The 23040-nt window shown below is 39.0% G+C and overlaps 1 protein-coding gene and 1 long non-coding RNA gene across 14 annotated transcripts in view; one reads left to right on the top strand and one right to left on the bottom strand.

Annotated features, from left to right (window-relative positions):
- Nucleotides 1-18044: 18044 nt before the first annotated feature.
- LOC137853201 (uncharacterized) lies at nt 18045-22412 on the bottom strand. The gene is made up of 3 exons (XR_011094313.1): nt 21593-22412; nt 18540-18679; nt 18045-18194 (listed from the first exon to the last, which is right to left on the bottom strand). It is a non-coding gene; the product is annotated as an uncharacterized lncRNA (long non-coding RNA).
- Nucleotides 22413-22566: 154 nt separating this feature from the next.
- Nucleotides 22567-23040, top strand: part of CCDC88A (coiled-coil domain containing 88A) — an 81220-nt gene continuing 80746 nt past the window's right edge. For 7 of the 13 annotated variants that reach the window (XM_068675249.1, XM_068675245.1, XM_068675246.1 and 4 more), the window contains exon 1: nt 22567-22705. The gene's annotated coding sequence lies outside the window, so the exon portion shown is untranslated. Of the gene's footprint in view, nt 22828-23040 lie in introns of all 13 variants that reach the window. The other 6 variants (XM_068675253.1, XM_068675254.1, XM_068675251.1 and 3 more) reach the window with 3 other exon arrangements.

Raw genomic sequence — 23040 nt, 5'->3', positions numbered from 1 at the left:
AAATAAATAAAAAATCAATCCCCCTTCTTTTATCAGTCATAATTTCAGTATTTTTTCTGTGCTATTGGATATATTGAGTGAGATCCCAAGGATATTTATAGGATAGGCAGCCCAGATATTATCTGTGCTAGTTTTGGTAATTAAGAAAGTTATACGTATACCCATACATATAACACATTAAGTTTATTGCTGATGGTCAAAATTAATGAATTTGAAAAATAAGAGACAAAAAGTGAGGCAGATGAGCTTTTGACTATTCCAAAACAAAGATATTTTTTATTCACTGTGCCTAACTTTGTTAATGTCTGACCAATTTTGAAGTTGTTGACAAAGATGCAATACCCAGATTTAGTTACAGTACACAGTCTTACTGTAACTCCTTTGCTCTGGCTTTATTTCTTCTGCTCACCTAATTTGAACTGTCTAAAAAATAATCTTACAACTCTAACAGCTATAAATATTTCCATCTTAACAAATCTGATGTTTTCCAGTTTGTTTTTATAAATTTCTGTTTTGGAGGTGTTTTTTTTTTGTTTGTTTTTTTAGAAAATAATTGCATCTCTGAAAGGAAATTTCAGTGTTGTTTTATAAATCTGACCACAAAGAGAACTCTGACCTGAAGCTATCTTCTGGAAAGGTGTGTTGCAAATAAATCCCTTTTTCTTCATGGAAACTATGGGCGTGTGGGGCTGCAGCAGACCATGAGAAGCTGTAGTGCACTCCTCTTTTTCTGTTTAGTTAGGGTAGACTTAGACTGTCCTTGACATGTTTTTATCTAACTTATTCTTCAAAACTTCTAATAGAGAGATTCAATCTTTTCCACATTTTCTTTCTAGATGCACAAATACAGCATTACTGGATTTGATGGAAAGGCTATGGTAACAGTGTAATTGTATATTTAATAAGGTGGGGGGCAGCTACCTTGTTTATACACTTCATACTTTTTATTACTTTATATACATTTAAAATATATAAAATAGTGTGACATTCTCCTGTGTTACTTTTTTAATTTCTATACAGAAACTCAAGTTCAAATTGTGACTTCTTCGGGCCTCTGTATTTGTGCAGTTCAAAAATGTTTAAGCTGTCCCTTTTACTGCAGCGGAACATGAGCAGGTCTGTAAGTTGCAGGCCTGCACCTTTACTCACAGGGCTATGCCACGGGAAGATGGGCAGAGCTTATGGCGGCAGTGAGGTATCTGTCCTCAGCATTAGCTTGTAAGGCTTGTGCCGTGTGACTGCAAGCTTGCTTGCTCGGATTCCATGCTTACGTGTGTGTACTCTCTCTTCATCTTCTATCTGACCTCTCCAGAGAAAAGCAGCACGCAGTCAGTAGCCAGAGGATTAAAAACTAGCACATATCCTTTGTCTGGGACCTCAGTCAGGGTCTGTTTCTTCACTACCCAGCTGCAGAATATTTACTATGTGAAGAAAGCAAGCATGGTAATCTGCTTTATGGCAGCACGACTGCTCTTCCCAAAGAACCCATGCTTGTATAAAACAGTGAAAAATCATCTATCAAGCACTATATTCTCACATGTATTTTGATTCATTGGGCAAAAATTATGGTCAGAGCTAAAGCTCTGCCTCCCGTTTATCATCTATAGGTCTTACATGAATGTCAACATATATACTCCCTGGACATTCCTTGCACATATTTTTAATTCTCAGGTTGTTGCATTGTTGTTTTGTGTACATAAGAACACATGCAAAGAAGATACTAAAAATGTAAGTTTATATTTTTATTCTTCTAAATTTTTCACAAGGAAGAAATGCAGTATGCTCTAGCTGATGTGAGGGGGTTTATGTACACCATGTAACATGCATTTAGGAAAGTGCTTCGTACTCAGCAGTCCTTACATAAAATGTTTAATTAAGCTGTTTAGCAATATCAGTAAGTTTGTACTTACAGAGTCTGTCTCTGGCACCTAATGTAACGTGAACATTCTCATTTTTTTCCCTAGTAATATTCTCCGGTCTAACAGGCAGAGTTAAATGTGACTTGAATAAAAGGCAAGAACTTCAAATTCTAATCAGTCTGTTTTGTGTTTTTGTTTTTTTTTTTAAGTTATTGATGATTTTTTTGCCAAATATTGTACAGCTTAGTGACTTCACTGTACTTTAGTAAAAGATGAAATGAAATGAAATTGGTTCTAAGGAAAGCAAATGCACTGAAGAAGTACATGAAGTCAAACAAGGAATCATTTGAGTTATCTTCATTTCTTCCCCTCCTTAGGGATATTGAACCCCTACAGGAACTTACAAAGATCTTCCTATTTAGGCTATTTCCTTTTGTTTTATAAAGCTTGTCTTTTCTCTTGTGACTTGAATGCTATGTGCAAATGTAAGGCTGACTCACTAGAGTTCATCTTGTATAAGATGCCATTCCTTTTCCAAAAGCAGAGCAGGAGCAGATTCAGGACGGTCACCATCCAACCACTCTTTCCTTTTTGCCCCAAGGCAGAGCAAGCCACTATGAGAATCCTGCTGCATGTACATTTCTCCTGTGATGCTGGCTTATCCACAGCTTCCCTTTGTTGGGATGCTGAAGGGGAAACCCAAACTGTTTTCCACCATTAGCATGGGGTCAGGATGGCAACTTAGCTCTTTCTATTGAATTTGTGTATGAGTCCAAAAGAAGGGTTTAATAGAGACCCATAAACGTTTCTAACATTGCCCATGTTCTCTTTAATCCAGTCTTATTTTTCAACTGTCTTCTCCAATAAAAATGTCAGAAATGACAAATTAATATTTTTACAAAAAATGAATGGACTAGTTTATTAAATAAGAAACTACCTGGCTCTGCTAACTCAACCTCTATTTGTAAGAGCCATTAGAATTCATATTTTAAGCTTTTTATGTAATGATAATGCTTCTTAACATATCTAATGTTAAAAGCATGAAGTCTAACACCTAGTGCTTTTACCTTATAATCTGTGGAAATAAAAGGCTCTAGAATGTACAAGACTATGCATTTATTTCCTTTTAATATTTTTCATTTATATACTTGCCACAAAGTGTAGACTGTGCACTCTTTATCCATATATTTATCCAAAAATATATCCATACACTTAATTTCATATATTTTCCTTAAGCAAATTTTATTCTTCATTTAGCAAAAATAGGATTTATTCACACATATACACATATACTATTTTTCTGCCCAGTCTCAGATGATTTATAGAGGGAAGACAAACTAGGGCAAGGCAAATTCTATGGGTTGATGTGAAGCCTGTGAGGTTTGACACTCTAATCACTTCTGGCACTGAGCTTTGCAGCCATGAGCAAGCTAATAAATTAAAAAAAAAAAAAAAAAAGAGAGAGAGAGAGAGAGAGAGAAGGCCTTGTCTGCTTCATTTTGAAGTAGATGCTTTCGCTGAGCCATGAAAGAAGATAGCAAGGGAAGCCCTACCTATGGAGCATGAAACAGGGGCAGTATGTGTGTGAGGTGATTAGGAACCTGGAGCAAAATGCTGAAATTGACCACTCCAGAACATATACATGTTCTTTATTCTTCCATTTGTCCCCTGTGTGTGACAGAAATGGAAATCCTTGGAAATTAACAAATTCAGTTATGATGGTTACTGCAATTGTTACTATCTGAGTACATAAAATGATTTGATAGAAGACTGTATAACTAAAGATCAACTCTGAGAATGACAGATCACAATAAGCCTTCTCTCACAACCTCTCCCTTCTCCACTTTCCCGTCCTCCCTATAGACAACCGACATTGTTAAGACAATAGGGCAAAACTGCTGGTTTGGGAAATTGTGCCAGGGACAAAACCTGACATACACATGCATGTACAAACCTCTGACATGCACCAGAGCTTGAAAATGAAGATTTGAGAATAATAACAATTAAAAAGATTGCTATAGACTAACATTTTAAAGCAATTTATGTCATATGTTCAGAAGAATTCAAGGACCTGTAAAGTAGCAATCATTAAACCAGGGTTCCGGCCTCACTTCAGCTGTTACTCGTTTCTGCAATGTACAATAGGTCCAGCAGGAAACACCCAGCCAAATACAGTCAATAGCTCTGCAGTTGGGTTACACAAAAGATCTGAGCCACAGCTGTTCAAATTCCCTGCACTAAGTCAGGAAAGGTGTTGTTGTTTTTTTTTTTCTACAGGTCTGCAATGCATTTTTACCAAAAAGATAGGATCTCTCACCTGTCTTGATAAGAAACTCCATCCTAAACCAGAGAGCACTTTGCTGAAGCTTTATCTCTATTGAAGACAAGAGTTTTGAACAAAGTGGTATCTTCTAGTCGTTTCAATGGAAAATTATGAAATGGTTCTTTAAATTGTCCAAGAGTTCTTCTGACTGAAGCTGGCAGTCATGAGAGTGGAAGGAGAAAGGTGTGGAAGCTGGCATGCTTGCAATTACAGCCAGAGGCCAAGAATGGAACAAATGAGTAAGTAGTTCACCCTGCAGTTGTGACACTAGGCTGTTTTATGAATCAGACACATTGCCAACATCAGTGTTTTCACTGCTTTATGCTGTTGCCATATTCCAGTCTAGAAGTTTAAAAATGTGTATAATCATGGCCAAGTCTAAATCTAAATTCCAGAAATACATTGAGTTGAAGCTAACTGCTGTTATAACAGTTTTGAGTGTTTTATTTTCCTCATGAGTTCTTTTTTGCAAAGGTTACTCTTGGTCTAATTTTTCAGCCAGTAACTGATCTCAATCAAGCATTCACAAAGCTGGGAACCATTCCCTTGTGATTTATCACTTTTAATTACAAATTAAGACATGACCCATAATTGGACTACAAGTGGAAGAGCTTCCCTGGCATTTTTGGAGGTCAGAAGTGTCTTCCACTTTCCAGCCATAGCACATTGCTGCTGACTGCACAAAGGGTTGTAGCTCTTGCCAACAAAAAAAGCCATGTGGTCTGGGCCAAGCATTTGTATCACACAAGCAGAAGAAGCATCTTCTGCATGCACTCTGCTACAGCTGGTAAAAGTCTGTGGCATGCAGCAAGGTATCTAGTGGGCTTCAAGGCATTCCTGGCATTTGCTAGTAGTATTTCTCTCCATACGGCTGCTGTAAAATAGCAGTGTAAATAGTGCAGACCTTCTTAACAAGGTAACACTGTATTTCAGTCTCACCAGCAACTTCACATAATCAGTATAATTAGATTAGGATTGATTACTGTGTAATGAGTTACACAGTCAAGGGCTCTGAATGTCGCACTGACTGGAGTTTTGTCATTTTCCTTGCAAGCTGAAAATAAATCTTAAGCACACATAGTATCTGTGATTTTTCCTTAACACTTTAAATTTAAAACAGGGTGTTTTTTCTCATAGAGTGCTGCTTCTTTCAGAAAGAACTTGACTTACTAAGACAGAGAATCTACTTTTCTCTGCCACAGTAAAAGTAGGCAGAGAATTCCAAGAGAAAGAGACATGATACGAGTTGCAGCCCCTGGGGATTCAGGACCTGAAAAGTCACAGGTCCATCCCAAATCTAGTGGAAGCAGGATAATGCTGCTACAGGGAGTTCAAACTGTTTTGCTGTTTTTAATAAAAAATAAAACAAGAATCCTAAGGTTATATAGAAACTGTGTATTTTCTTGATAAAATTTGTTCATGGCATCATTGTTGCACTGGAGTTGACTATTCGAGTCAGTTTTGGGAGGAGATCTTAACCGAAAATCAGCACAGAGATCAACAATCTTTGGATATAGCACAGTATGATGGCCTAACTCAGTAGTTTACCAAATTCTGATGATTAACTTATTTTAATATTAGCAAACTGTCTAGTTTAGCATATTGCAAACATATACATAACTTAACATCTATTTATATGTGTTCTGTAACTGAAATAGTCTGAACACAACATTACAGAATCACAGACTCACAGAACTGTAGGGGTTGGAAGGGACCTTGAAAGATCATTGAGTCCAACCAAAGCCAAAGCAGGTTCCTCAGAGCAGCCTGCCCAGGCAGGCATCCAAACGGGCCTTGAATTCTTCTCCTTCCAGAGAAGGAGACTCCACAACCTCCCTGGGCAGCCTGTCCCAGTGCTCCATCACCCTCACCGTGAAGAAGTTCTTTTTCATGTTGGTACAGAACTTCCTGTGCTCTATCTTGTGGCCATTACTCCTTGTCCTATCCCCGCAAACCACTGAAAAGAATTTGGCCAAATCCCTCTGTCCCCCACACCTCCGGTATTTATACACATTGATGAGATCCCCTCTCAGTCTTCTTTTCTCCAGGCTGAACAGACCCAGGTCTCTCAGCCTTTGCTCATAGGGAAGATGCTCCAGGCTCCATTAGATCACTTTAATATTTTTCAGACCAAAGTTTTTGTCCCAAACCCCATTATTAATTTGACTAATGCAGTATTATGATGACCATATCTAAGATTTTCCTGGATGATTTAATTTTCTGAGGCTGTATAAATATCCTTTATTTACCCAGGATCAGGGAAACATAGCACACATTCTAATTTTGTATTTAGCAGTTGTTAAATATCCTCTAGAGTTAAATACTGTAGATAAAATTGATTTCAGCTGATTTGTCCTGATTGACAGGACCCTTAACCACCCTTTCCAGCCTCACTTGGTCCCTGCTGACTGGTCTGGGCCCCCCTTTTTAATTAGCTCAGGAAGGGGCCTCTGCTCTTTGAGTTGTGCTGTAGCACGTATGTATGCTGGCTATGATTTGCTCTGAAGTGCTCTGTAGACTTTTTGGTTCTGCTCATCCTTACACCTGAGGTTTTTTTTTGTTGTTTTTTTTGTTTTTTTAAGAAAACACCTGGTACCATCACCAGCTTTGCCCTGCTCAACTGCTGTAAGACTGTGGGTTGGTTGGTAAGATCCCTGCCTACTGTTTGTTTGTAATTAGTTGCTGGTTTCTCTGAAGTGGCCCTGCTTCTGATGTTCCCTAATACCTGTATGTTGAGAATGGCTTTACAAGCTAACCATACCATACAAGGATAATTTCATTCAGTGTTTGAAAAATGGTCATTGTTCACATATTCCATGAGGTGAGCTGCTCCTTGCTGCTCTGTAGCTAGAAGCAGCTTAGAGCAGAAAGTGAGTATGCAAGAGAGGCTCCAGGCTCAGTGGCAGACAGTGACAAAATTCTTTTGAGGATGTACATGTTTCTTTGGTGTTGGTTTGTTTTTTTTTCCCCCCTCTGATGGGAAAAACACAGAGTAGAACTACAGACAAGTGAGTGTGATGCATTTGAAAATGTCTTTTATACAGCCTAATTCTTCTGCATAGCGGTTTGGTGTCTTATTGTAGGTTTGATGTGAATCTCCAGGCTGCTCACCTACTGTGTGTCACTTTGGTTTGGATAGCCAGCAGGTCTGTCACAGCTGAGCACCAACTACCCTCCACTTCTTAAAAAGTTCCAAACAATGGCTGGTCCTTGGGGTGGCTTTGAACCATGTGTGAGCTGGTTTAGGGGACCAGCCTAAAACTATTCTCAGCTACAACTCCTGAACTGTATATAAGGTATTCTCAACACTGTGTACTGATTTTATTCTATTGTAGTGAATTAGTAACTAATGTAGCTGTAGTTTGGTCACAGCCTGAACTGTTTGCCTTACTGACAACATAGTAACGTTCAAACTCCTTCAAACCAGACAGAGGCATGACCCTATTTTTGATTTATTTTTTTTCCTAACTAGAAATCTTGTGCTTCTAATTGTCTCAAGAGAAGATAAATCGATCCATGTTGTTCTAACTCTATCCCAAATTCAATTATAAAGAATGTATGAATACATTGCCAGCTGTTAGGGCATTCTTATTATTCTAGAATAATAGCAAGGAGAGTTCAGAGAACATGATTGCCACCAGTCCTTAACAATAATAATTTAAAAAATAACAATCTGTAGCCTTAGAAGCCATATATGAATTCTTGGGAAAGATCTTATTTGGTTTTGAGATTGTGAAATATTCTATACAAGTCCCAGCTCTCTAACATCTTCAACCAAGTGTCACGTAAGCTACACAGAATGACTTCTATTACATACCAATTTCATTTTCTCTTCCTTTCCTAACATTTCAGAAAAGATGCACTTGAATTTCTTTTCAGAACTTCCCTAAAGAAAAGGCCACTCAATATTAGGATCACTGTAGTGTTGCCTGAGGGTATACAGAGAGTGAAACTTCAGAATAAACATGAAGACTACCCAACTTTGGAGTTTCGTAGCCTGCATAGTGCAAAGAAGAATCTCAGAGGCAAGGATTAGGGACATGAGTTTGTTTTGAGTAATTTCAGCCTTTGAGTGATTTAATCTTCTCAAGAAGACATTTAGTACTGCACAGACAAAAGTGCTGGTTCTGGGGGCTGCTTGGAACAATTGAAGCAGCTTGCATTTCTGATCTTTATTATTCACATGTTTCAGTTGCCCCCAAGAACTTTGGCTAATCATATTGTATTGTTGATCATGAAATACAGGAAAAACAACAGCAAAAAAGACAATGTGTTAGAGACCTTTAAAGAAACTGTCTGTGCTTCATACTTCTGAAACAGAAAAACAGACGGGATATATATGAAAGAAATACTTCAGTGGAGGTACAGACAGAATTGTTTTGAACAGAACATAGTCTGTCCTTTTTCGTAGTTTTCAGATACATAGAATTTGTAACAAGTCAGACATTGGAAGAATTACGCAAAGTAGATTAGTAAATTACATATGCCAGAAAGCATAACTTTATCACATTTTCTAGTGCCTGTTACCTATCTTCCAGGTGTAGAGGAGATTTCATACTGATGATTAATGCTTTAGCTGTGTAAGCTCACAGTTGTGATCAGCCACATGGAAGTTCAGGGTGACTTTTCTGGAGATCTGATAAAAGCTCATAAATTACAAACTTGTTGCATCACCACATTAGCTCTCATCACAGTTCAGATGGAATTGGCCTCCTGAAAGCTTGCAGGTTTGATGAGCACTGGCCAGTAAGGTATCTTACAGGGCTCTTCAGTTGCTTAGGACAATAGACGAAATCACTGTTCCTAATTCTACTTCTCCCACTATTCATGTTAGGCCTTTGGGTCTTTGAGCAGGAAATTGACACTGCTACACTGCTAATTGATTCTGGCGAGGTTTACTTGTGAACCAACAGCAGCTAATACAAATACTGTCAGGTGAGGAAAAACTATTTGATTCTAGCATCTTTGGAAAGATTTACCACCACAAATAGCACTGTGAAGAAGAATGGTGTTGTTACAATGTTGTTACCTTGCTTTTGCCCAACTTCCTTTTTATTTTCTGCTAAGGTATTACCTAACAAGGCGTTAGTTATATCTAACTGGTATAAACCAGAGGACTAGAGAGATCCCTGAATACACCAATGCAATTGCCTTCCCAATATGTGTGGGAAGAAGAAGACATAACAAAGCAAAACTAGGAGATGAAGTGGAGCCTTTCACCACTGTATAAGCAGACAAAATGGTAGTAGCATAAGCAGGGCTGCTTGTATTCTTTCCTGGAGGACAGATTGAATGTTGAATTTCAGCACATGTATGGTTTTCATTAAAATTTGTGTAACTTTTCATAGTTGATTTCTGTGAAAGCCCCATGAGTTATTTATTAAGTAGTTTAAAGTTGTGGACTATGCATTCAGGATATAGGATTTTTTACTTGTGCTTTAATGGATGACTTGGAAAAAAAACAGTTTGGAAACTATGGTTTTATGGAATGTTCACTGTCAAGTGATCCTGTGTGTAACTGGGTTATTTTGTGACTGTATCATGGATTGCTTCATGGTAGAACTCAAAGCTGGGAGCTATGCTGAGATTATGTAGGATTTATTTTACCCAATGTAGGTCTTATTCATGCTTATTTAGCTTATAAAACTTCTGAAGTACGACAAGTATATAAAACTTCTACTGTACATTAATAAACTAAACACTATTTTCACAAAGGTGTGAACTAGCAGGGTATTTAGATTTTGTAGTAAACAAAGACAAGAGATTAAGCAGAATGTATGGTACTAAAACTAGTGATTTCTCGCAAATGTAACAGTGCAAAGCAGGCAGTGTGAATTTCCTGGTATGTCACACTTTCTGCTCTGTCCTTTTCTTTCTTTCTAGCCATAGTTACACTTACTCAAAGGTACAAGACAAAGCCACCCTGCTTTTGAGCTGAAGAGATCAGAGGTCAGCTACTAACTTGTTTTTAATAGCATGTTGGGAGAAAGGTTGATTGGACAGTCGTCAAGACAAATTGCTATTCTCAACATGAAGAGGCTTTGAGGACTGTGTTAGGACCAGGCTTGCAACTCCTTCCCTCTTGGCAGGGGGGCTCATGATGTTTTCTTAGCCGTGTCCCAGTACTGGGGTACTCTTGCACGCAAGGCTACTCAGAGCTCAATACTCATTCTTAAGATGTTAGCAGTGATTTGGCTGTGGTAGATGGCTCTCTGCAAGGTTTTATGGTCTGCTGCTGTTTTGCATATTACTGTTGTGGGTTGGCAAGCAGGGCTTTGAGGCTCATGGGGTGAAGCTAATCCCTGCTTTTGCACTCTTGCAGAAATCCTGGCAAGACTTTAGGCCATGAAGGGAGTTGGATGGAAGAGAAGCATTGGGGGGAGGTTAGAAACTGCATGTGAGACTGCTGGGAGTCTTAATACTGGCAGTTTGTGTTCAGTGCAATAAAGTGGAAAAAATGCTTGTTTAGGAAAGCTGACAAGAGACCAGAAAGATAAACTTTGCTGCTACAGATCCAGAACTCTTTCATGATACTTTACTTGACTGGATGGGTTTAGCTTCCTATTTTAGAGCAAACAAAGCAACATTGCATTGTAATGCCAGAGAAAGTAATAGAGCACTTCCTGTACTTAAAATTCAATTCTACATTCCCTGCAGAAATACACATGGTTTTCAGTGAAATAAATACAGTTTAACATGTTTGGTATTAATATTATTGGCTCCTTGCTGTTTGTATGCTTTTCTGTGCCAGAATAATTTTATATGAGAAAAATATGTCTTGAAAGCTTTTGTACAGATGAAATGCAATACTTTTCACTGGGAAAATGCCTCCAGAAGGCCTCATGGGGTGTTCTGTGCTGTATACTAACTTATAATGTGACAGAGTGATCCAAACTGACCTTCACAAAATGTTTAGCTCCTTGCCATATACCCAGTGAATGCTTTCTGTGGTAGGATTTCCATTTGTATATCCAGGAAATCTAGGATGCCAAAGGATATCATGGGTGGGAAAGAGAAGTACTTCAAGTAGCAGGCTATGAAGGTGCATCTATATGAAAGGATGGGATGGTGGCTAAGTCACTGAGCAAAAGGTGCTAATTAATCCTGAGGACTGTAGTGATTTTTGCATTTGTGCATGCCAGGCCTCCCACGCATTCACCACTGAATACAACATGAGTGAATAGGTCTAGCACTAAGAAGTCAGGACAGGGAGCTCCAAAAGATAAGGTGATAGGTTGTGATAAGCTGAATGATGGTTTGGTTGGTTAGGAGCAGATTACTTCAGATACGCAGAGTAAAACTGATTCGTTGCAGTCACCACTTTTGTGCCCTTATTAGAGGGGGCAAAAAAACTCGTTAGCTCGCATCTAACCAAAACACTGATATGATTCTTGAAGACATGTACTAAGTCTGTATCATAAGTCTAACATTAATGGCAGGTGTAATGAGTTATAAGGTAAATGCCAACAAGCCAAGGTCTCAATTGCAGGGCAGGATGTTTGGGTGTGCATAGGAATTGGAAGCTGGTTGATACAAGGGCTGAAAGATTAGTTATCAGGGTCTACTTTAGTGCATTGCTTCTCCTGCAGGTTTCAGATGGTCTCTTGCGCAGCAGGCTCTTTGATATCTGAATCTAATGAGTCCCATAAGCACAAAAGACAGTGGGGCTCTAATCATAGCACTAGGTCCCCAAAGCAACCTGGATGGTTTTGTGAGGAGACAAGTTGTGTAGGAAGGCACCTGGAGGACTGCTGAATAACATACTACCTCTAAGGCATCGACATGAAAGTTAGTACCAACTTGCTATGTGATCAAATAACTACTTTCTAACAGAAGCATATGTGCAATATGTTGCCAGTTAGTGCAAACTAAGATTTGCCTCATGTGGATGCAGACCATTTCTGTAAGTAAAAACTGAGCTTAGTACAATTAATTTGTTCCATTCCCCCACATAGCCAGGCCCTGTAACTGCAACTCCTCTTGATTCTAAAGCTATCAGTCTTTTACTAAATTTTATACATACAACATTTTCAGAATCCCTCATGCGCTTTTACCAAAAGCATATTCCCTTTGTATCTTTTTCAGTATCAGGAAACTTTGGTCGTGGCATGCTGTTTCCTTCTCTTATAATATTCTGGTATGTCATAATACTTCTTGCCTGTTCTTCTGACCTCCTTCTTACCTGCCCAAATCTCTGATTTTGTTTTACATGCTCATCTTTTGAAGCAAATGATTTTAATATTGGTCTTTACTGCAAACCAGCACCATTATTTTTAAGATCCATCGGACTTTGTTCTCATTGTTTTAAAGAGAACATTGCCTTTGCAGAAGCTGGCATTTTAGAGTGTTATTCAGTTCTGAAAATGTTTTTTTTTTTTTTTTTTTTTTTCCTGTCATCTTAGGTCTTATATTTCACAGCATGGCAAACACTGCAAGTGGGGGAAAAAGACTGCTCTAAATGATTGTTTCCTGAATTCTTCTACTGGTATCTATACATAGTTATTTGGTGACATAACTATAGCTTGTGTATGTGTACTGAGATAAATTTAAATGAGTCTGCTCAGATACTAGCAGAAATTTAGCTACAGTAGTGTAGGCTGTGCAAACGCATTAGGGGATCAGATGAATCCAGAATCACTGTAGCTAAGATGCTAATGTTCTAACTGGTCTACTGGTTTCCAGTTTGGACAGAACTTCTTGAGCTGCAGCTGCTCATGGAGTCTGCAGCCAGATGTATCCCTGGACTGCCATGAGTCTCTCAGTGCTAGCAGGCCCAAGTACAAGGCATATAGGATCTGCAATGGCATTTTATCAAAATTTTGAGATCACACAGGGTTGAGTCTGAGAGCCTCACCTACGTTAATGGTCCTACAAGTATCATCCTCAATATAAAATGTCAGTCTGTCCTATAGTTGTTGTATTCAACAATTCTGCTACACATATTTACACACAGGCAACATTACAGACAGGTTTGGGAGCCACAAGTCTTGCTTGCACAGTAGCTTAACAGAAAGTCTGTAGAAATACTGTGAACATGTGCAACTTACAGGGGCATTATTTTTAGAGAAAAGTAATACATTTAGTTTACCTTGCAGTTGAACAGTCATCCGCTATTTAACTCCCACACACATAAAAGAATCTCCTCAAGGGGGCACTATTGGTTTAAGCACAATATAGAGTAGGTGCAGTTTCATCCTGTTTTTCCTTTGTAGTACACTGACAAAAAAGGCTAAGGAGCTTCCTAGAATGATTTTCAAACCCAGTTAAAATTTTACAGAAGGCAAAGGATCTCAGAAGAATTTATTTGGTAATGTAGACAGAGTTTCATGCTTGGTGTCTTCTTCAGCTTCCCAAACCCATGATAATTAAATGAACTGCAATTTATTCCTAGAACTGTACGCTACTTTCTCTTACTACCTCTTGAGGAACAGCTGGATTTTTTCTTTATTGCATTGGTATTAAGCACTGGGTTTGTTATTAGTACACCACAGAGCAGACATATAAATACATTATTCATTATAGCATTGGCATCAGAAAGCAAGACAAGAAAAAATGGCATCAAAGAAAAAAGGTTACATGAAACCCCAATTTTTACTTTTGTTATTATTGTCTTGCTGCAAGAGGATTTAGTAGATGAAACTGAACTACATCCAGGGCCCTGGAGTGAGAAATTCCTCTGAAGAAACAAGCCTTGTATTCCTCACAAAAAGGATTAGCAGTTCCTAAATGCCTCACTAATTTCTTAAACACTGTTCCTGCTGCTATAAAGGAAACTATAGCACTTATAATACCTCACTGTTCCTTGCTTCTGCTTGGCTTTATTAAGAAAGACAGAACCAGTGAAAGAACTAACGAGACAGAGCAAAAGATCCGAGCCTAGAGCAGAGCAGTTATGAAGCTGAGTCAATGTGAATCATTTGCAAAGCATATATCCACTCAGTGGAAGGATCCGCTCTGAAATGTGTACTTTTTTTTTTTATTAAAAAAAAAAGCCTCACAAGCTGGAGGCATGTCAATCACTTTTTAATGGAAGCTATGGATGAATTGAATAAAGTATCAAGGGTTCAGATGCTGATAATTTCTGAGTCAGAGGTTACTTTTATGCTATTTCCACTATGAGTACTCATGCCTTCTGCAACAGCTTCTGCTATACTTCCAGCTGCTATCTATTCTGTGCTCCACATGCACCACCCTAGGATGAAAGCTTCAGCTCCAGCAGAGATCTCATCAGAGTCAGAAGACCTCTTGATACTTTGAGATAATTATTATTATTAGTGCTGCCACCCCTTTTGGGGGACTGTCAGCCTAAACTATAGTACAAAATTGGCTATCCCCATTTGTTAATTAATTTTGTTTGTAAAATACTCCTCTGAGGGAGAGGGGAATAAATGTTACCATTAAGGACTTAAATAGGCTTTCAGATGAAATACCATAACCAGCTGCAGGTCAGCAACAAACCATTCTTTGTTAAGGTGTTTTCCTTTTACAGAGATACAGACTTAACAAGCTGAATAATCTCATCTTTTTAAGGCAGACTGTTAAGGTGGACTACTTATATGATTAAAAATACTCTATAGTTCATAGGAGCAGAAATGAACAATAAGGAACAGTTCTTTCCAGCTATGCGTTATTTTTCGTACAAAATGTTCTGAAATGATGTGTGAAAAGGGCCACAATATCCTCCTGCTTATGGTTAACATTTTACACGTCTTTCTCCTGTTACTAATATTTAAAAATAATAATCTTAAGCAAAAATAAACCCTTTCTGGCCCCCACAAAAACTATAAAATTGGAATCAAGGCCAATATACATATAAATTGGAATCTTACCCAGGTTATTAAAAAATAAAATAAAATAAAATCACTTTTATTCCTAATATTATAGGCATTGAAAAATCAGTAGTTTGGTATACTCAAAGGCAATTTCATGAAAACAAACCCACAAACCTGACATCTCAACATAAGCCTGAAATTACAGGGAGAAATTACTCTCCTGCCAAACCATCCTTTGACCTTTAAGCCACCAGCACACTATGCTATACCCTTTACCCAGATAACATCACACGTTTTGTTAGAGCAGGATGTAAATATCATTAAGAACTTTAGTACTGTAAAATCAATTTAGTTTGGGAAAAAAAAAAAAAAACAATTTATGGGTATATCAAGCATGCAAGAAGAATCTACACAAGGAAGATGAAAAAAATTATAAACTGGAAAGGACTATACAGGAAGCAGCTGTTGATAACAGTAGTTCAGAAAAGCCTAAATAAAATGAGTAAATGGATCACTAGATTTTAGCTCAAGGAAATCGTTATTGAAATTATCTGAGTACAAATTTCTAAAAATAGGGTAAATTTGGATTTAAAAAATGGAAAAAAAATAAATTAATAATCAGAGAATTTGAGAGGGAAATAGCAATGAAGTTTAGATTTTTTTTAACATGATACGGTCATGTTATTTTTCATTGCTTCTGCATAACATCACATTAATATTTAGCATAATGGTAGCTAACACACTGATTGAATAAATAATATGAACCTTGGATTTCCTTCTCAAGACTAGTAATAGTTTATAGAAAATAACTTGGGTATTGTTACCCTAAGCCATTAGGTCACTCAGTAGACTTATTATAAGAGAAGATAATATGAATGTGCCAATAATTCTGTGCTACTAAAACCAGCCCTAGAATGTACTGTGATTCACTAAACCTACTCTGAATCAATGGTCCAGAATTATGAGGAGCCTTTACAAACCTTTGTGGCATAATATTTTCCAGACATGAACAGGAATAGGTAAGAATTCCAATTTTGTGCTCACCTTCAATTAAACTAAACTCACAATTAAACTGGTATCCCAGTGAATTAAACCATCTGGATGTTCAATGTTCAAACAAAGGGCTCTTGCAGTTAACAGTGGCTTCTGAAAGAAGTGTGAATGAGTAGGCTGTTCCCTGTTTTATGTGGCTTGTGATCCATCCTTGCAAGAAGCTTGATGAGGAATGCTATCTAGTAATTGCAATTACCAATATTTTTTTTTATTCACCAGTAGTTATCTTTTCTTGACCTTTTATTTTTTCTATTAATTAACCCAAATGTTTTAACGTATTTTTAATGTAGTGATGTAAAAGAATAATTTGTGTATTCTTCTTCCACAAGCACGTTGAAAGAATTTCCCAAAGGCAAAATATGACTTTCTTAAAAGCTTTCGCTGTATGAAATTCTACTGAAACAATTAAAAAGCTGTTTTCACAGGTAAATAATTGGACATATACCCAGGGGTAAAATCAGACATAAAAATGGATAGATATTCATAAGAAAGAGCTCAGAACAGATTTGGTTCGAGTATTTTTCTAGTACAGTTATATTCTCAGTGTTGTGTATTTTTAATTCTTATGGGCATAACAAAGTCTGAAAGAAACTGAAATCTCAAGCACAAAGTACTCCATCCAATTCATTATTTACTGACCTTGGGAAGATCCTAAACAGCAGCTTCAGATGGTGAAGAATGCCTCTCTAATGAGACAGGCTAACATTAAAGGTGACGCAAAGCTCTGTGTGAAATGGAAGCTAATAACCTCTGCTGAGCTGATAAATACAGGTTTCATGGCAGCAATGCCCAAGCTAGTGGGGTCAAGTGACATTGAGGCTGTGAAAACGTTGAAAGTAAGGAGGTACCAGTCCAAGGCAAAGGATAGGGAGGCAACTAACCAGTAACATGGTGCTGGGTGAAGAGAAGTTAACAATGCCATAATAAAATGGAATTGGATTTTGATAAGATAAATGAGTTTTTTCACCAGGGATACAAAACTTCTGCTTTGTGAAGCTGAATGGTGAGTGTGCTCTAAACTGAAGGTAAACACTAGAGATGAAAATCAGATCAACATTTCTGTGCATTAGGGATGTAAGATGGCATAGTGCTGTTGATATATTGTCTTGCTTTCTAGGCACCTATCTGCATATACACAGCTAGCTGTAACTGCTAACGATTATCAGACTGGGCTGCACTTTGCTGCTTCTCAGAGGAGATGCAAAGCATGCCCTATAATTCATCTTTCTGACCCAGTTCATAAGAAACACTACTCATACTGGCAGGAACTTCTTTGACAGAAGGCATGTCAGCAAGAGCTTTTGCTCTGTCTCACTCCACTGGCCACACCAGAAGTTAGTACCAAAGCTATTGTCCTACATAACTGGTGTTCTTGCTGTAATGTTTAAGCCTGGCTTAAAAAATAAAAAATAAAATAAAAATAAAAATTCTATTTTCTGTGTGTAGCAAAAGAAAGTTGAGAGATGATATTAGCAGACCATAGCTAAGTAGATGAAAGTCTAAATGTTCACAGATTAATGTTTTATTGGCTAAGTAGGAAAAAGACCTAAATGAATATAATACTAAGGTCAAATGCATTTTTAAGATAATATTTGTTGGACATTCTTAGGTGTCTAAGCCTATGGAAATATCTAAGAATAATAATTAAATTTAAAAACCGGAAGGTATTTTGCTGTCTATTTTTGATCAGATCAGATAACTTGCCACAATAACATCCTTCCTGCCAGTCTGACCAATTGAAAATGAACAAAAAATCCTAAGTACCTCTCTATTCAGATGAACAGCAATACTAACTATAGCAGTTTCACCAAATGCTTTGCAGTTTAAGTATCAACATAGTTTTTAGATTAAATTTATACTTAAGAGATAGAATAAGTTGTCTAGGGTACAATTCAGTGAGTTAAAGCAGGAATCAGAATCTGGCTCTCAAATGACATTGCAGTTCTACCCCTGTCAACATATAGCGTTAAATTCTCTTCATTTTCAAAAAATTTAAGATGTTTAAAAAATATAGTTAAGTACTTAAATATGGAATTCATTATAACCATAGTCATTGTTTTTAATAAACAATTATTGGCAGTCACTGCTAGTTTTGTGTGAATCTGCTGGATGGTACTTTTAACCGTAATTCATCTGAAATATCCAAATGGCTCAGTAATCAGATGTGGATGGGTTACCTAGAGACGCCTGGAAATGGTAAACATCAGCTTTTGCAATTAGTGTTCTGCCTGCTAAGATGTTCTAATGAATTTGCATTGAGGCTGATGCAGAGAACTGTTTGGTATTGCAGATATCCATACAAAATATTCCCTTTCTGCCGTTTCTATACCTATTGCTTGCTATTTGGTATAATTGGACATAAGCTGTAAAATGTCTGTTTTATAAATAAATAAATAAATAAATAAATAAATAAATAAATAAATAAATAAATGGGCAATACCCACTCTTCCCAAGTCCCTACTGCTTTTTTGTTTGTTTGTTTCACTCAAAATACTCTTATTAAAATACTCTGAGGTTACTTATGGTACTTACTCAGAAAGTTCCCTCAAAGTTGACGGAAATTTCAGTTACATTGAAGCTGACACACTCGTGGGGAAGAAATCTTCAAGAATTGTTTTGGAATTTCCACTTCATTCTTCATGCCACAGAAGGATTTCCCCTTCTTTCCAGTTCTGTGAAACAAAAAGTAACTTTTAGTCTAGTGTACTTTCTGGGATCTTGGGAAATTCCTAGCCATACTGAGACTTGGACTCTTGGTGGCCTTGCTCTCTCTGGTATTGTCCCATCTATTCCTGTAGCCATGGTTTGATAGGGAAAACAGATTTCTCTGGGACCAAACATATGTAAGAACAGGTGAGGTTACTGTCCTTCTCATTAGCTTGCAATTTCCAATGACCACAGTCCTGTTAAATCATCCCAGATACAGAAAATTCTAATTCTGACTGCACATTTATAACCCTGCAGTGGGTCCCAATCATCCACATTTGATTCCTGTTTTGTATTCGTCATGAGGCCCTGCAAAGATGTAGCAACCTGGCAGTGCAGATCAGTAGCTGAAAAAAGCAGCAAGAGCTTTCTCTGTCACCTCTTTCCTTTGCTTCTGTACAAGAGGAAGAGAAAACCACTGTTTCATGCAGCAGCTGAAGATGGGTAATTACGTTTACATTCTTGTCACAGATCGGTCTCTTCCCTTAGTTCAGTGTGGGCAGGGCTAACCACAAATCATTTGACAAACTCTGACGAGGTAAATGGGGCTGTAAACACAATTATGCTTTCATGCTGTCTGCAGACTTGAGGCTTTACTTTGTGTTCCTGTTCTTTTCAATTTGCAAAAACTGGCATAGAAAGTTATGCTTAAAAAAAAAAAAAAAAGGTGAGATCATGAAACAATTCTGTAACGTGCAGAACTGGGGTCTAGGCACAAAGACATTGTTTGTAATAATTTCAGTGTCCTCTGTGTAGAACCTTGGATGTGGTAGCAGAGGAGATGCGATGGAATTAGACAGAAATACTTTACCTGTACAAGAACAAACACAACACGTCAAGTATAAAGGTAAATCTCTATATCTCTTTTTTCAAAAGCAGTAGGCCACATGCTATTACATAACGACAGGTCTGCTTTAGATCATGAAAATGTGAAAAAACAAGGTTTTTCTCCCTGTGCATTTAGACATTACAAAAAGTATAAAGTTTTACAGTTCCAAAAAATTACTGAATACATTCCTGGAATACTTGAAACAATTACAGCTATTTAATGTTTCTACATTCTATTATTTCAAAGTCAAAGAATCATTCCAACTATCTTGTCCGTTCTATTATAACTGAAATATAGTATTTTACTCTTAAAGGAGAAAATAGAGATGAAATTTCAAAGCGAACCACACTGTATGGAGAACTAAACATATCTCAGTTACACTTGAGAGCTTGGGGTGTGATCTTTATGAGGGGTACAGTGCTGAGAGGATAGGCAAAGATGGGTTCTTATAACTTGAGGTGGCCTGCTGGCTTACTAATTGAGGAAGCAGTACCAGTCTGTGCGTATACCTTGCCAGACTCCTGAGTGAGATCCATCCTGGGGACAGGGGGCATGGTGGGAGGAAGATTTCAGTCAGATTTCAGCTCCTATTTTGAGACATAAGCGACCATTTGCTCCCAGTCTTCTCTATTTCTGGGTTGGGTAACCGAAGCTGACGACTTACACAGCTGGTACTGAACAAGGTTCCTGGATTTACTACTTTAAGTGTAGTCATTGCTTTTAGGAGTCTCACCAGGTAAACAGTACTAAAACAAGGCAGCCAAAAATATAACAAGCTGCACGTTGCCTAGCCTCCTGAAATGGAACCATGATTTCTAAATATTGCCTAGATTAATACTGATCAAGACTCCTGACAGGGTAAAGATGGAAGCTGTTCATATTCATCTTGGGCTCAGAAAACTCAAAAGGGAAAAAAAAAAATAATCTCAATTAAAGCGTGGTCTAAAAAAAAAAAATGGCAAACAAACACAGGTTCAGCACCAGCTTCCTGTCCTATGACAAATAGTCTCACCCCTCTTAGATGGTTGCATTTTAAATAACCAGCTTGCACCATGGCAGCTGAGCTTCAGCAAATAAGTGAGCTGGTCCAGGAGAGCTGCAATTGGTCAGGCCTGGCTAGGCCACTAGGCACAATCCATGTCCCTGCTGGTACTCACAGCTAGGTGCATAGGTGATGAACAGTAATTAAAGGCAACCAAAGAACTGCTAGCTTGTTCAGTTCCTTGTAGCTATTACCATTTAGTAATAGTATAATATAGTAAAATATATTCCTTTTGGCAATTCATTCTGATTGCAGTATACACCTGAAAATGAGGTAAATAATCTTACATTTGGCTTGACAAAAGCTGCAGAAACTACGAAGCTCCTCCACACACTTTTAGTGCTGTTAGTCTAAAATGAGGAAAAAATGATAAGGATCAGGACTGTTTCTGGAAACCTTTTATGAATTTTTTCTTGTGTTAATTTCAGGTTCTTATGAGGAAGTGACAATCATCTGAGACAAACCAGCTTACAAAATATTTCATGAAAACATTACACAATATTTATCCAAATAGTCTGATTGAAGGAATAGTGACCAATAGAAATGCTGAGAATGCACACAAACTGGATTGTGTGGATGCAAGTAAAAAGACCTAAAAATGTTTAATCAAATCTTTATCTCAATATGATGCTAACTCAGTATAAAATATTTTTCAGGAATTCATTAACGAGCTGGCATTATTTGCATGTGACTATTACATTGGCTATCAACTTATTCTAGCCAGTCTTTAATTCCTAGCAACTACTTTACACCACAATCATTACTGCCTTTTTAGAGCCACAAGAAACAAACTGATGGGCCAGGGATGTTCCATAGTATTGAACGCACAGTTGTGTATCATGGACTGTTGTCAGATACAGGGAAACTATCAGTTGGTTATTCAGGCTTTTATAAAAATGCTTTTGTAGCTGTCTTTAAGGGCTAGTAGTTTATTGGCAGTTATTTCACCCATGGATCACCAGATTATTATTCTGCTCCAAGACCACAGATTTTTCCTTGCACTTTTACCTTTGTTTTACAGGAGGACCGTAACATTCACTCCAAAGATCTTGCTTTGGGAAAAACAAAACAAAACAACAAATGATTATTGTTTAGAATATGTAAATCATTCAACTTCATTATTTTAAAAAATCACCCCTGGAATAGAATTACATACTAATATTTCAAGGTACGTATTTTTTTCTACTTTTATTTAAACTTCCTCCTCAGTTTCATCTATGGGGAAAAGGTCACGAAGGGGACTTCCTCTAACCTTGGACAATTAGGACAAATACTACCTCCAGTATTTGGGTTAGAAAACCTAATCTGCGGCTATTGCTATGATGGTTTTTTTTTCAAAGACTTCATTTCAGCACCTGACTGCATCGCTTTGTGCACTTCAGTGTGCGTGTAAAACTAAAGGTATTTGGGAAAATATTACATGGAAGAGAAACTGGGTTTAAGAATTTGAGATGCTTTGTCAATAACCTGCATAGCCCACGCCTCAGGACACGGCCCCGCGCGTTACTGCAGCCCTCGCGGTCAGAAACGCGCGAGTGGCAGGGGCTGGCTGGAGGACAATAGCCCAGCCGAGCGCATTGCCTGTCATCCTTCGCCTTCCTGCTCCCAGGTCGCCCCCCTCCCTGCGCTAAGGCCCTCCAGAAAGCGGCATTTTGTGCTAGCGTGGGTGTGTCTGGGCTTCACCTCTGAGAGAAAGCCTCGCCTCGCCTCGCCTCTCCGTGTGGCGGGGCTGCGGAGCGAGCGCCCCAGCCCCCATTTCCCCCCTCAAAGCCCTCAGCGACTCCCCTTTTACTTCCCTTCTATCCCCCAACTCCCCGCTATTTCCTCGCGGCCACCTTTTTCCCCAGAGGAGCCCCGGGGGCTGCTCCCGGGGGCTCCCCCCTCAGCCGCCCCCAGCCCAGCTGAGGCGGCGCAGCCGTTGGGCCCCGCTCGCGCCCCTCCGCAACGGCCGGGAGCGCGCGCGCCGGGCACGAGCCCCGCTGCAGCGGCGGCTCCCCCGCGGCCCCGCCCCGCGCTGAGTAGAGGAGGGGAGGTGGGGGGGGGAAGAGGAAGAGAGCGCGCTGGCGGAAGGATCCGCGGGTGGCCGGGCGGAGGGATCCGCGGGCTGCAGCCGCCCGCAGGGTAGCGGAGGGGGGGGGGCGGTGCTGCGGCTCGGGGCCGGCTGAGGCGAGGTGGCCGTTAGCGGGGGGCGCTGCCGGGGGAAGGGCGAGGCGGCGGGTGGCTGTCCCGCCGCCGGCCCCGCGGTGCGATTTGGTGGAGGAGGGAAGGGGTCGGAGAAGGGGAGGGGTCGGGGAAGGGATGGGGTTAGAGAGGGGAGGGGGTCGGGGAAGGGAAGGGGGGCAGGGGGCGGCTCAGCAGGGCGGGGGGCTCGGGGGGCGCGCACAGCCCCGCTGCAGCCTCGCTGTGAGGAGCTGTTTGCCGCTCTGGCTGATTTTTTCCTTCCTTCCTTCCCCCTT

Source organism: Anas acuta, chromosome 3 (genome assembly GCF_963932015.1).
Source record: "Anas acuta chromosome 3, bAnaAcu1.1, whole genome shotgun sequence".
In the NCBI taxonomy this organism is placed as follows: domain Eukaryota; kingdom Metazoa; phylum Chordata; class Aves; order Anseriformes; family Anatidae; genus Anas; species Anas acuta.
The sequence above is the reverse complement of the archived record's forward strand: the minus strand, read 5'-3'. Positions and strand labels throughout refer to the sequence as shown.